We start from the raw sequence: 15,697 nt of genomic DNA, 5'->3' as shown, positions 1-15,697 counted from the left end.
GGGGGCGCCGCCGGCGCGAGGCGCGGGACCCCGTTGGCTGCTGAGCCGCGCTCCCCGCCCCTCCCTCCCGCCCCCACTCCCCTCCCTCCAGTGCCCGCGCTGGAGCCGGAGCCTGGGCGGCGGAGGCGCAGGCAGCGCTCGCTTGGCGCCGGCGGCAGCCACAGCAGCCTGGCGCGCGGCGGTAGCGGCGGCGGAGGCGGGCGGGCGCCGCGGACTCGGCTAGGAACGGCGCGGACCGGAGCGCTGCGGCTGCGGCTCTCACGGGCGCGCACGGCGGCCCCCCAGGCGCGGGAGAACCGCGGCCGGCGGGCGGGCGGGCGAGCGGGCAGGCAGAGCGGGCGTCTTGCGAGCTGCAGGAACCAGGTAAGTCAGGGATGCCCGGCTCCTCGTGCGGGCTCGGGGCACTGCGACGAGCCACCTGCCCGGGCAAACTTTACGCACTGGCTTCAAGGCTCCGAGTCCTAAAGTTTGTTTGCCGGGGATGTGCACCCGACGGGTCGAGAATAAAAAAATGCGTCTCGCAGATGTGCTCTGGGGAGATATTTTCTCTTTCTTGGGCGAGGATTGGTTTTCAGACTCGGAAGACTTTGCATCCCCACCTCCAGCGTGGGGAAATGCGAGGTGGGTCCCTCTGGCCAGCCCTTCGCGCAGCGGATTTGGCTAGTGAAGTTGGAAAAAAAGAAAGTTGTGAACCGCAGGAGTGCTGAAGATGAATCCTACCTTCATGGTGCAGGGGACGGGGGGCGGGGGGAATTGGGTAGCCTTTTGCCAGAAACCCCTCCCTGGTCCCCTGCTCTGAGAAAACCGGGGCAGAGGATTCTTCGATTAGGGATCAAGTTTTCCCAGCTGCATTCTCTTCTTTTTCCACTTTCAAATCTGCAGCCTTGGACAGGTTCTGCTGCGTGTATTTGTCAGGTTTTTTTCTGGAATGGGCTGGAGTCCAGGTTTCTTGAGCTCGGACCTGGTCTTGGCTGCTTTTCCCTTTTCTAAGGAGCCCTGCGAAGCTACCCAAGCAGGTGACAGAATATTAGGGACGGAAAACCAGGAAGTGCCAACAGGATACCCCAAAGTCACAGCACCATTAGAAAATTTTTTGGCTGATTGAAATGAACGAACAGCTTATGGGCTGTGCTAGTGCAAAGCCCCGTGCGACTCGCCAATCCGTGTGTCCTCTGTATTGCATTTGCTTATTGATTTACAACAAGGAGATGTGCCCAGAGGAATGATTTAATAACAAACGGTACCGGCTATGGCAAAGAGAGTCAATCTCTGGTTTGAGCCAAGGGGAGGGGGACAGTCAGCCCTGGAAAAGGAGTGGTCAGTTTGTTCACCTCAAACCATGATGTGGGAAACAGAGCTAGGTAGAGAAAGCAACACGGAGAGGGGAGATGTGTAAATGTTCAGGAGCCAGGTCAGAAACCCCAGCTCATATGGTGAGTAGGTAAATCCAGAAATAATTTAAAAATGATTAAGCAAGAATATTTGTTTTTTAAAGTAGGAGGACTCTACAAGCTGTGGCTTCTGTTTACCCCCACAGAGATGAATATCACACTAGCTGAAAAAGAATCCTGATCTGTAAATAGATTAAAAACAGAAATTAATCAGAACAATGAGTCAGAACCCTTCAGTGATTGAAAGGAGTAATTGCCTTTGAAAGAGCTATTATGTCTCAATACCAAAGTCAAATGTGTTACTTATGCTTTGCTAGTTGTGTTTACTAACAGTAACATTACTTTGGCTTCAGTAACCTGGCATCTCAGGTTGTGCTTTTAACCCTTTGTGGGGTGTGGTACGAGGGAGGAAATTGTCCGTTACTATTCATACCCATTTGAGCAACATTTACAAAAATGCCTAATATGTGCCAGGTTGCAATGGGACAGGTTCTTTTAAGTGTGGTTCACAGAAGACATCTGATAGGGTGCAGCCTTGCTAATGGAAATATATTTGCTTGCAAATTATAAAAATAGTGGGTTCAGTCATTAATGGTCTTTGAATTCTTACTTGCTTGAAGTCAGTTGAGAGACAACATGTAGTTTGAGGGCCCTCAAAAGGGATAGTGTCCACCAAGGAAATAGAGCAAATTGCTACACATTTTTATTTTAGGTAAATGGTGAAGCTGAATGCATATGTATGGCCCTCCCGTGTGAAGGTGGGTTAACCGACCCAGAGTGGCTAATTGATTTGCAGGGTAATCCATTCAGGCAGTGGCTGCCTCAGACAATAACATTCAGCCCCATGTTCTACGCACTGTCTGGACATCAGTAATGTTAGCCTGAAGACATGAAGCCATTAAGTCCATTCACCAGAACTCTAACTTTTAAGTGTCCTTCAAACCCAACTAGATAGCCCAACTGTTTCCCAAAATGGCAGCAAAACATTTAATAGGACCAAAGTGCTGCACAATTTCAGCTAGAGCAAAGATTAGCTACAGACAGCAAGCAGTAGCCTTTCCATTGTTGATGTATGTTCAATTTTATCACTGTCACATTTCATATATGCCTAGTTATTACAAACTAATAGCCTCTTCGCTCTGCTAGCAAAATATGTGTCTTTCTCTTTTATAAGTTCCTAACTCCTCATACATTCAGTACACATCTCCTAGCTTTGTTTTTACTATGTAATTTAAATGTGCAACTTGAAGTTCTCATTAACTCTTGATATGTTTTGTGCTGGAATGTTATATAGATATAATTGCCCCTTTAAAACTGCCAGATCTATAGATCACTAGGCTGTGCATGGTGCTGGTTCAATGTTCTGTGTTTTCCAATCAGTTAATAAGGTATTTTAGAATAATAATGTTAACTTTATACACTGGGAGATATTCTGATGGCAGGAGGGTTAATGGAGGCTGTGCATGTTTTCTTGCTATCTCTGATTCAGTCACCATCACCGGTTCATTTTTAAGCCTTTTTTATTTTAGGGAGTTTGCCTTTTAGAAAATGAGCATTTCAGAGGTCTCCCGATGGTTTTAGAATGTATTTATTAGTTACTTAATGCTGGTAGACCATTTCCTTTCTTATGCTTGATACTACTGCCTTAGATAGTCTTCTTTTTGCAAAGATGCTTGGCAATAATTGAGGTTTGGGCTGGCCACAGAAGAGTTGAAGATAGAACATTTCTTTGAAATTAAGGGATAACAGATATCAGTCTCAGATCTAATTTGTGTAAAAATCTCGGGAACAAATCAACTAAGTGTTTTTTCCGATTTATACTACTCCTCCCTCCCCCAATATCTACTAAATATAGTGGGACATTGGTTTTGAAAATTTGCTGCAGGGGAAATCCGCTCTGTAGTTGAAACTTTGTATGCCAAGTTTCAATTCATAGTACATTTTTATTTCTCTCCTTTTATGTACATGTTATAAACAAGAAATAAGGGTTTGTAATAGAAGTGCTGGCAGAACTTTATAGCAGCTCAAACAGCTCTGCTACTTGGAATGTAAATATTTGTAGAATCTTTACTGTGCAAGAAGCTGCCTTGCAAAAAGTGGGGGAAAATGACTATTTTATTAAGTAGGACAAGATAATTCAGAAAGTATGCAGATTGCTTATTGAAGACATATTGGCATTCTGAGTAATAGATTATAGATGTTACAACAATTCCATCGCTCTCTTTTAGGTGCCTTTATAACTCAGATTGTAAATTTTCTGTATTCTGAAACAGGAGAATAAATTTTTCCCGTTTGTTTTTCTAAGTTGCTTGACTTTGATTGCCTCTCAGATGTTAAGGGATGAAATCTGTAATTCAAAAACCACTTTGATTATATTGCTGATACTGGGCCTGTTCTTATATTGTCTTTGGGTCAAAGAATTCTGGGGACCATTTCAGTACTTCTGATTCTAGGGAACTAGTACAGCTCAGATCTTGTGTGTCCTTTTGATTCTCATATTTCTCAAATTTGTCCACTTCTCTCCATCTCCACATACATCGTCTCTGTTCCAAGTCCCTGTCTTCTCCCCAAGGATAACTACACTGGTTTCTCTACCTCCTTCCTTGCTTCCTCCCCCAAGTCGCTTTCTGCACTGCAGGCAGAGCAGCTCTTTTTCTTAAATGTAAGTTAAATTAATATACGTCTCCTCAAAGCACTTAAATGATTTTCTGTTGCAGTAACTATTAAATATAATCTACAAAGCCATGTAGGATTTAAACATTACCTGTCCCTCCAGCATCATCTCATGCCATGCTTTTGGGAACAAGAATTTCATGGGATTTATTCATTGTCTGCAGTTTTGTTGACCTCTTTCTGACTTTAGGGTCTATTTTGTCCCTTTGCCTGGTAGCCAGTTCTAGCCTTTACGCCCCCCCCCCCCATTACACACATACACATGCACATGCACACAGGTACAGTTTTTTTTGACTACTGCTCTTCCCTTCTGTCACAATTTAAATATCATTTACTACAAGAGGGCTCTCTAATTTCCCTCCTTTTAATTAGAGTCCCTCTGCTAGTTTCTTTTTGTTCATATCCCCCAAAGCGCTTATATTAATTTGGAACTATTTCCTTATCTGCTTTCTTGTTTACTATTCCGTAAGCACCTCACAATCAGTTACCACATCTGTTTTACTCACTATTGCAAAGCAGCCCCCTCAGAGTATCTGGCTCACAATGGAGTTTCATTGGAGGGTGCCGAGTTTCACAACATGTTGGCTGGAGCACCCCCATGACCAAAGATCCAGTCAGTTATGCTCATATTTCAGCAGAGGTCTGTAGCTGACTTTTTCACAGAGTGTTCTTTTTTTTTTTTTTTTTTTTTAAAGATTTATTTATTTATTTGACAGAGACCACAAGTAGGCAGAGAGGCAGGAAGAGACAGAGAGAGGGGGAAGCAGACTGCTCCTGAGCAGAGATCCCGATGCGGGGCTCGATCCCTGGACCCTGAGACCATGATGCCACAACCCGAGCCGAAGGCAGAAGCCCTAACCCACCGAACCACCCAGGCGCCCCTCACAGAGTGTCCTGTCACCTCGCCCATGATCTCTTCGATCTCATGGATATCTTCTACTTCAAACCCATTGTGTCAAAATGGGATTCACCGTTTTTCCTCCCCAGCTGGTTTCAGCTTGAGGTGATCTCTTCTTTTATTTATTCTCATTGTGGTCCTCAAGGCATATGGCACCCGTGGTCTTTGGTACCATTCTCTTCTTTTGTCCCTGAATCCAGTCAACTGATTAAAAATACAAGGACAACATTCAAGTGATTATGCACCAGCCCATGTTTCAAGCATTTTACACCCTTTATACTTCTTACCTAAATGCAGCAGATTAAGAAACCACCTTCGGCCCCACTGCCTTTCTTACTCCAGACTTTCTGATACATGCTGCTGCATTGATCCATGAGCCAGAAACCTTGTATCATTGGACACCCATTGCCTAGAGAAAAAACGCCACTGATGCAGCCTGTGTGAGACTTCTTCCCTTTATTTCTTGCCCATACTTGAAGTTCTAATTTATAGGGGCTTTTAAAAACTTTCTTGAAAACTCAAGATGACCCTTTTGGCTTCAAGGTTCCTATACCCATGGCTTCCACTCCAAACCCCTCATTTACATCTCAACTCCTATCCACCCTCAATTCCCTGTTATTTGTGCCAGGAAAGCTCTTTAATTCTAATCCTACCATTTGTCTGGGTGATATCCACAGATCAGTCCCCTAGGAAGCCTTTAGTGTCCTCCAGACTAGGTTTGAGCCCTACGCTTTCTGCTCTCAACTGTATTTTAAAATTTTTTCTTCAGAGGGAGAATGGATAGGAATTTAATTGATATTGTACAGTTGTTTAATATCTGTCTTTCCTGATAGTCTATGGGTGGAATGGCACAGCCATTAGGATTTTGGTGAGCATTTGTGGAATGAAAGGAGGATGATCTCATCAGTTTCATTCACCTGCAATTCTATGGTAGTTGCATTAGAGTTTCTTTTTATTGGACTTAAAATTTTTGAGTGTATAATGTGAAGATTTTACTGTATTTTGCAGTTTCTGGGTGACAAGTCATTAATTTGCCAATGGTGGATATCTTGATATGGTCTGAATTTAGAAGATTTTGTGACAAACATATGTCTTAAAAGGGGTATAAGCTTATACCTAAGCTTATAGTCAGTACTGACGGCTGGTCTTTGATGTAAGTGGCTTATTTTAGTGCAATGGGGATAATTTGGAATTCACAAAATCCATTATTTATTAGAGTAAAACGTTATGAAAGAAACAACTAAATGCTTCACAAATTGAAAGCACATCTTCCTAAACTATAAATAGCTACATAGTTATAAACGAGGGGAGGGGCTGCCTTGTGTGCATTGAACGGTCTCACCAATTGTCCTTCAGTAGAAAGCCCCCTTATACCTCAGACAATATTCCATTTCCTTTTCTCCGCTTCCCAATTTATGAACTTTCTAGAAACATTGACTGTTATGCTTGAAATAACAGAAATTCCTTGGTCCTTACAGGACTTTCTGCGTTCTTTGTGGGGAAAAGACCTGGTAACTTATATTCTTAAACATTTTATTATAGTTATTTATTTTTTTTAAAGATTTTTTTAAAGATTTTATTTATTTATTTGAGAGAGAGAGGGAGCTGAGCTGGAAAGAGAGCGGGAGAGGGAGTAGCAGGCTCCCTGCTGGCTCTATGGGGGGCTTGATGTGGGAGCCAGATCCCAAGACCCTGGGATCCTGACCTGAACTGAAGTCAGACCCTTAACTGACTGAGCCACCCAGGTGCCCTGTTTTTTTTTTTTTTTTTTTTTTTTTTTTTAAGATTATTTATTTATTTATTTATTTGAGAGAGGGAGTGTGCACACACATGAGTAAGGGGAGGGGAAGAGGAAGAGGGAGAAGCAGACTCGAGGCTAAGCAGGGAGTCCAACAGTGCAGGGCTCCATCTCAGGACCCCAAGATCATGACCTGAGCTGAAAGCAGATGCTTAACCTACTGAGCTTCCCAGTTGCCCCTAACCTTTTTATTTTAAAGTAATTACACTCATAGGAAGTTGTAAACATGGCACAAAGAGGTGTGCCTATCCTTCACCTAGCTTCCTCTCTCTAATGGCGATACTGCATATTTGCTGTAGTGTGATATCAGAGCCAGGAAATCGACATTGGTGCATCACTGTTAACAAGACAACAGACCTTATTTCTAATTGCCACTATATTGTTAAGCCTGAGTACACGAGTGTGTGTATAGCTGTATGCAGTTTCAGCTCATGTATAGAATCATGTATCTAGGATTTTAATTTAGAGAACCAATATCCTGATAGCTGCACTCTCCATGTTAAACATACACTGATGTAATTATTTTGCAACAGTTCTCCAGGTTTCAAATACTCTACTTCCATAGACCTTTTCCCATGCAAATGTTTGTCTTGTTGCTCTGAAATATCATGAACTCATTCACCTTGGAGTTGCCTATATGTAAAAGTTGCTATGGAAACAGAAGTCTTGGCATTTCATAAAGCACGATGTGACATTTGGGTGGTTCTCTGTGGTCATCGGTTTGGGAATCTGTGTTGACTTTCCATATTAGTTTTTAAAAAGTTCTGCAGGTAAGTGTGTTTGTTTGTCAGTGTAATCAGACTTGGACAGGATTTTAATGCCACCAGGGCCAAGATCTTACTGAATAGTTCCTTCTACTTTCTAACACTAACAGACTCATGGTCCATTTTTGTTCTTTCATAGAAATAGTCACTCTTTAAAATAACATTGCAGGAGATGGTAATGACCCTTTCCAGGCAATTAAAATCAACCGGAACAATATAGCTAGTGATCTAATCTGATGGCTGCTACTCACTTGGGCTGGCCTCTTCTGTGAATATAAAGCAGGGGAAAAGTTGCTGATTACCAGTCCTTACCAATTCCAGTGAATGTTCTGAAGGCTCTGGAATACAGATAAGGCCTGTCTGTACCACATTTGGGTGTGTGCGACAGCAGACAGCATTGCTCTTACCCCTTCCTATTCCCTTTGCCCAAAAAAAAAAAAAAAAAAAAGTTTACATTTCTATATGTTAGGCAGTTTTTCATATTTCTCGATTATTTTTAGTGAAGCTTTGCTGGGAGTTCTTTTATTTTGCTAAGAAAAAACAACGAAGAGCTATGTGCAGCATCAGCAGTATAATTTTGAAATTTGAAGCTTGTAGGTCAAAAGTTTTTTCTTCCTCACTTTCTCCTGCCATTGAAAAACATTTTTCTCATGTGCAATGGAAAGATACACATGTTTACCTTTAGTACTAATTTATTGGATTATTTCACCAATATTAAACAAACATTACCCCTCTGGAATTGATTCTGTGGCACTACGTGGCAGTATTCATTTTTAAAAAGAACAGGTCTCAATATATGGGTTTTGTTTTATTTGACACAAACCACAGATTCTGTGAAGATGCTTGTAAGTGGAGGGCTTATTTCCATATAATAGGAAATTGTAGAATCTAGACATTTCTCTTTTTAATCTAATAGTGCCATAATTGTCTGCTGCTGTAAATGGTTTTGCATTACAACTTGCCTGGAAATATCTATTGTCATTTTTCTAGAAATTACAGGATATTCCTCCTGAATCTTCATTTTTTTTCTTCCATTTGATTTTTAATATTCTGATTATGTCCTTGTTCTTCTTTGTCCCACCACATTTTGACCACACACACAAAGACACATATACCACCCAAGACAGAGAGTGGAGTAAGGAATAGAATTAATACCAAATCATAAAATTCATAAGGTAAGAAATGTTTTGTAAGCATTCAAGCTGAAGAGAATAAAATCCAACGAAGGGGAGGAATTTTGGAATGTATATTGGATGAATATGCCACGTGATTTAAAGTTAGTTCAGTCCTTCCTCCTCCACCTCGTCCTCCTTCCCCTTCTTTTCCTTTTCTTAGTTTTCTTCCTTGTTTTCAGGTCATATTTTGGATTTGACTCTTCTGTACTGACCCCTAGTGGGTAAATGTTTTCAATTGTCTCTAATTGAAAAGATCACATTTATTTGTGTGCAGGGTGTTTTGCTTTGTTTTGTTTTAACAGGAGCAGAGAAGGTGACTATAAAATTGATCAAATTTGACTTTCAGAGAAAAATACCTTTAGAAAAAGATAGAGCACACATCAGCCCTGTGGGAGACTGTTTGCAAAACCACAGTACCTTTCCTGGCACTTTGCATGATGACTTCCTGTCCTCTTGAAGCAAGGAATCTCTTTTCCGCCCCATTGTATCTGGGCTGGCCTTTTGAATTTAAGCAATAAAAAGTAGCTATTGTGGTGTTATTGTGAATTTTGAGCCTAAGCCTTAAGGCAGTGGAGCTTATGTTTTTATTTTCTTCCTGCCTTGAAACGTCCATGTAAACAAGTTCAGGCCTGCCTTTTAGAGATTGAGAGGTCATGTAAAGAAAAGACAGAACCTACAATCCCTATGAGCTCATGGCCAGAACTGGTAGTCAGTCATGGAAGGCCAGCAGTCCCAGTAAAGCCATTGGATGACTAACTGACATGAGTGGCATCAGGCAAAACTAGCAAACAAACCGCCAAGCTGAACTCTGGTCAAATTTAGAATCATCAGCAAATAATTTGTGTTTAAATAAGTAAGTTTTAGGGTGGTTTATGCAGCAGCAACACATGCATGTTTTATAATTTAAAAGAAAAAAAACACAGTTGGGACACCTGAGTGGCACATTTGGTAAGGGTCTGACTCTATTTCAGCTCAGGTGATGACCTCAGGATAGTGGGATCTCAAGCCCCACATCAGGCTCTGTGCTCAGTGTGGGGTCAGCTTGAGAGTCTCTCTCTCTTTCTATTCCTCTGCCCTTCCCACTCATGCTCTTTCTTTCTCTTTAAAATAAATAAATAAATCTTAAAAAAAGCCAAACAAACCCACATTTAAAAATGTAAGTAAATGTTTTAAAAACGTAAAGTCTTAATGATAAGGGAAGTCGGAGTTCTAAGGTGGCAGACCAATCCAGCAGGGGATCCCAACCCCTGCCCCAGTGCCCTTCCAGATTTTCCCTCCTGCCCTGCCTGCCGGAGATGCAAGGGTGGCCCAGATACGGAAGTAAAAGTGTGTAAACTAGCCCCTTTGTTTGTGCTCCGGGCTCAGACCCCAAGATCCAGTCCAGGTTCTGTAACATCAACTCTTTTTGTTGTTTTATAAATGTATCAGTCAGTTTTACTTTGGTAAGAAGCCATTGAAATCTGAAAATTTGTCTCTATTTGCCTGAAGACAAATATTACTCACCTGTGTTCCCCGAAAGCTGTGGGTCCGAGGTGGGCCAACATCAGCATGTGTCTTTTCCATGCTCCTGATTGACTGGGTGCCTGCTCCGACCATGTGGCTTTTCGTTCTGGGCTGTAGTGTGAAGGTCCCGCTACTGTAGTATACGCGCTGTGGAGCTCCGTACAGGTCTACCAATTTATCGTTTTACTTACCTACCCCTGTCCCTTGGTATATCAGCTGCTGATGGCTCACAGGTTCATCCCTCACTGGGGAGCTGCCCTTTGCAGAGGGAACCCTCCCAGGCGAGACCATACCTCCTCTTGGCTGGTGCCTGTGCCAATGATGGGCTGATGCCTGAGCACAAAAACCTGGTCCCTTTGCCTTCATTTAGGACAACTCTGAAGGCCATACCTGCCCCAGAAAGCCCCAGGACGAACTGAGGTCCCCGTTGCAATACTTTTAAGCTTTCAGGCACCTCCTTGTGCTGGTTTATGTTTGTTTGTTTTTCCTTTTTCTAAGAGAGAGAGAGGCAGAGGGAGAGAGAGACAGAGAATCTCAAGCAGGTTTGCATGCTCAGTGTAGAGCCTGATGTGGGGCTCAGTCTCAAAACCCTGAGACCATGACCCGAACTGAAATCAAGAGTCAGATGCTCCGCTGTCTGAGCCTCCCAGGCGCCCCATATCCATGCCTTTTTATACTCCCCTACGGCATTTTCTTTCGAGAGCATTCTTCAGTAAACCTTTCTTAGATTTTGTTTCTAGGAAACACGGTTAAGAAAGGCCCTTATCTGGGACACATTTTCACAGCCCAGGGCAGAAACTCAAAAGGCCTACTTGAACTATAAAGTAGTATTTATACCGTTGACTGGGACTGGTCGTGTATCAGGTTGTTTTCACATTTCATTGGCGAGAAGTCACAGCAGGGCCAATAAAGAAGAGAGGGGAAACGTGGGTATTTACAAATAGTAATACAATCTATCATAATCTACCTCTCTTGGTCTCGTACACATAAAATACACGTTTAGTCACATGTATGTGTTTTATACTCCACCTGTCCACAGGAATTATACCTCTAAATCTTATCTAATTATGAAATAAAGCTGAAAGCCCAAGATTTTATTATAGTCTCTGCATCTTACAGCAGAAGTACAAAAAATTGACCCAAACTATTACGGACACATTAGAGCCTCTGCTAGGTCCTATCATATGTTGATGTGCTGAGGGCTTGCTTGTATTTTTATGGGTCATTTGGGAGTTGGCAGATCTTGGCTGGGCCCAGCTGGGTTTCTTTGCTCAACCTTCAGTTCTGACTGGCTGAGATATTCGCACATCTAATTCTCACGTATAAGTTGAAGGATAAATTCCCTGGTAGAAATGATTCTCATGCCAGTTACATAGGTACAAGGACAAATGGAACCGTAAAAGATCTTGGCTACAATTAGAATACTGTCACTTAATGCTGTATTGTGTTGGCTGTAATGAGAACATGGCCAAACTCAAAGTCAAGGGTCGGGAGCTATCCTCTACCCCTTAATGGCAGGAATTGCAAAGTCATATGCCAAGGGCATAGATACAGGAAGGGTGAAGAATTTGGGCCAATAATGCAATCTGCCATACCACCAAACCTCATATCCATTAAGCATTGTAAATGCCCTCTAGATTTCAAATTAAACACAGGAAATGTAAAATGTCCCTTTATTGCCTATGAATGAATTATAACTTTCTAATTGCTGCCTAAGTGAAGGAGTCCTGTGTGAAGCCAGTAATACACAGAGTTGGGAAATATAATGAAAGCTCTCTGAGAACGTTTAGTCCAATTGGAAGAACTCCTATGTATTTGGAAATATCAGGAAGTTTTGCCTAGTGGTAATGTGTATTCTTTTGCTTCTTAATCCAGGCAAACTGTCTGCCACATAATAGTTTGTGACGTTGGGCACATTAATTGGTTCTCCTAACCCTCACTTTCTTCATCTGTAAAGTTGGAATATTGGTCCCGTATGGATTTGTTATAATAAATATGCAGACTAAGCTCAGGCCCTTAAAAAAAAAAAACAAAATAGTTTTCCTACCTGTTGTGCCTAGTGGTTTTACGGTTGGTGTCCGTATTATTCACTATATATATTTTATATATATTTATAGAATAATGGAAGTGTAGTATTTGCCAAAGGACAGCAGAGCTGGGAAGGATGAAAGGAAACGGGTGGAACTCTCAAGAACGAGTAGGGAAGGTTTCATATGCATCTAGGCTGAGCTGAATCGTCAAGGTATGAAGGGCCAGGAGTCCGAGCTCAGTCTGTATGCCTGGTAAGAGGAGGACTGGCAAGATTTTGGACCAGTGAGTCATTTCCATGCTTGTCACTGACAGTGTGGTTAAGGGGATACTTGGTGAGTGGTAAGTTGTGATATGGAAGACTCTGATTTGGGCGGAGTGTTGGATATGATTAGGGCATAGAGGCAAATCTGATGCCATGCCGTGTTGTGAATCTAAAGGAATAGGAGACCGGGAAGAAGATGGGTTTAGGTAAAAATCTATGTAAAGAGCTTTTATGTTTTGCCCCAAAATTCTTAAAAAGCATAGCATGTTAGAATACACTTTGCCAATGAGGCTAAGAAGATTCATGGAATGCCTCAGGTCAGATACAGGTTAATGACCTAAGTAGAAATGGAATCCATATTTCCCATGTCTGCAAGTAGTGCATTTTTCACTCTGGAACAGTCTTTATAAGAAAAACTTATATAACTGGAAATGGGAACTATTGCCTTATCCTTCATAATGAGTGTGAGTGAACTCTTTTACTCGTCTCAGACCCCAGGTGGACTCACTTTTCTCTCTCTATGTGGGATCTCATCTCTAGGACTGAAATTGAGTTCACTTCTCAGGACCTCTTTCAGCTCTCCCATCAGCTTAAACCTCTCTCTTCCCCTATTTCCAAAGCTGGCCCTCCTTGGCTCTGTAGGTCGTGGAGTCTTTGGTTGGCTTGTTTTCCTTCTCCCACATATGCATCATTCATTTTCCTCTCTCTTTTGCTCTTTACTACGAAGAAAGGAACACAGATAGTAACAGAAACTATCTACCATAGCTGTTTTCCTTACCATCGTCCCACTCTAATACCTGGAATCCTCCTAATGATTTTCTTTACTTTTGCTGAAATCGTACGGATCTTTTTTAAAGTTCAACGTAACATTTCTCTTTTATCTCTTTTTAGCTCTAGTTAGCTTTATCCAAAGATCTAAACCTATTTATCTCATTGTCTGCTTTATTGCTGTTCACAAACTATTGAGAATCATTCACACTTCCCTGGGGAGGGGCAATTCCTTTGCATGCTATCGATGATGACAGTCATGATCGGGTGACTTGCTTTGGGCCAATGAAATGTGAACGTTTCACATGTAGCCACTTGCTGCAGAGGCATTGGGAGCCAGTATGTGGCTCCTTCTGTTCTTCTCTGCCTCTGATGCTATGGAATTTTGTGTTAAGATGGAGTTTCCCGGAGCCTGGGACCTGTGTGACTACCATAAGCAGAACTGTCTGTTGATGTGCAGTAAACTTCAGACGTTCATTGTGACCGGCCATGGGGATGTGCATGTTGTTGGTTACGAAAGCATAACCTGATCTGTGCTGATCAATGATACCACTTCTACTTGGATCTCTCAGAGCCTTGCAGCCGCATGCAAAGCTGACCTCATGAACATCCTTGCCAAGAGTTCATTGGTACCCATGTTCTCCACCTTTTCCCACCACTGAAAACAACATCAGCATCAAAGCAATTGCTCAAAGCATAAATTGGGATTTCTTTTTGAAGGCTGTATGGAAGAGCATGCAAGTCTTGTCTTTCCTGCATCTGAAATATGCATTGAAACTGCTCAATTCTCTCCGCCTTCAGTTCCAGTCACTTCATCTAGACCCCCAGCAGCATTGTTCTCAATTATGACCGAAGCATCCAGTCTCTGCTATCCATTCTTGATTATTTTGATCCTGTTTCCATACTGCAGCCAGTGCGTAAAATGAAATGTAATATGAAACCCTCTTTCAGACCTTAAAGAATTTCAGTTGGTGTTAGGGTAAAGTCCACATTATTTGACAGGGTACTTAGAGCCTTCATGATTTTACCCCGACTGCCCTTCTGGCCTGATCGTAGGGCGCTCTTACATGGGTTCTCTGATTCCAGCAGTCGTGGACGAGTCTTTGCATGTGGTGTGACACTTGCTGAGTACATGTCCCCCAAACCCCCATTGCTTCCACCCCACCACACACACACAACATTCATATAGTTGCACTCACCCAATAGCCATTGGCTTATCTTACAAGTTGTCCATTAAGTGACACTTCCTGAACAGATGACAATTTTTACTGTACTTTTCGAGACCTGTCACCATCCTTATTTACTGTCTGTTTTCCAGATTGAGTAGTTTGAGGGCAGGAAACTTGTCTTTCTTGGCTTTCCCTGTACCCCAGTGCCTGGCAGAGAGTAGGCTGTCAAAAATATTGAACCAATTAGATAGAGACCACAAGTAGCCTACAAACCACTCACGATCTTTCCGTGTTTGAATTCTCGTAACTTTTTGTATAGTTTAGATTTTTCAGCACCATTTAATGTGGATTAATTATGTGCTAAGTGCTTTGCTAACCACTCCATTTAATGCTTACAACAAATGAGCAATGCAGCCACTTTTCTTATGATGTGTATCATATTGCCTCAACATCATTATTTCTAGATTTTTAAAAATCTCCACACCTAGGTTTTAACTCTTTGTATGATAACAGTTATTATACTACGTTATAATTGTCTCTGGCTTGCTATATACCCCTCTAAGTTGTACCGTTTCTCTGAGCACTGGTCACCTGTGCCTGGCACACCACCTGCATCTTTGTAAGCATTCCATACAAATTTAATGAATAAATAATCATACTTAAGCTCCCATTAAACAGCTGGTATTACTATTATTAATTTTATGTCTGTGCCTTACACTTAGTAAATGCCTCAGGAAGTATTTGTTCATTGATTCTTCTATAATGTTAATATGAGTTGCTTACTATATTAAAGAAGTCGTGTAACTATGGGAATCATTGCATTGAATTCAATTACAAATGTATTTATTGGTTATTTATTGCTGGGTGATACCGCCCCAACATTTAATGGTATAAAACAGTCACTGTTTATAGTTGTGTGTGAGTGGGTTGGCAATTCAAGTAGGGCATGTCAGGGACAGCACAGCTTTGATCCATGTGGTGTTGGGTGGGGTGGCTTGTCTGGGCCTGGAGGATGCAAGGTGCTTTCGCTCACAAGTCTGCCCCCTCACTGGGGTTACTGGACATACTAGGACCTGGATGGGTTGCCCTCTCTTGCATGTGGTCATCATTTCAGTCATCTGGGCCTGCTAGCTTTTCTTTCTCTTATATTTCCAAACAGTATAAATGGAAGCTGTAAGTTCTAAGGCAGGTAAGACAGGCAGAGCATCACCTCTGCTGCTTTCTGTCAGGCAAAGCATGTCACAGGGCTACTCCAGGAATGAGGA

The 15,697-nt window shown here is 42.1% G+C and overlaps 1 protein-coding gene across 1 annotated transcript in view; it reads left to right on the top strand.

Moving 5' to 3' along the window:
• The first annotated feature begins 311 nt into the window (after positions 1-311).
• The window catches only part of CNTN3 (contactin 3), a 337,742-nt gene continuing 322,356 nt past the window's right edge, over positions 312-15,697 (top strand). Inside the window, exon 1 of the mRNA XM_032867417.1 lies at positions 312-363. The gene's annotated coding sequence lies outside the window, so the exon portion shown is untranslated. The remainder of the gene's footprint in view (positions 364-15,697) is intronic.

The sequence above is a fragment of the Lontra canadensis genome, unplaced genomic scaffold (genome assembly GCF_010015895.1).
Source record: "Lontra canadensis isolate GAN:19392208 unplaced genomic scaffold, GSC_riverotter_1.0 scaffold34, whole genome shotgun sequence".
Lineage (NCBI taxonomy): Eukaryota > Metazoa > Chordata > Mammalia > Carnivora > Mustelidae > Lontra > Lontra canadensis.
Note: the sequence above shows the minus strand (reverse complement) of the source record. Positions and strands in the feature narration are given on the sequence as shown.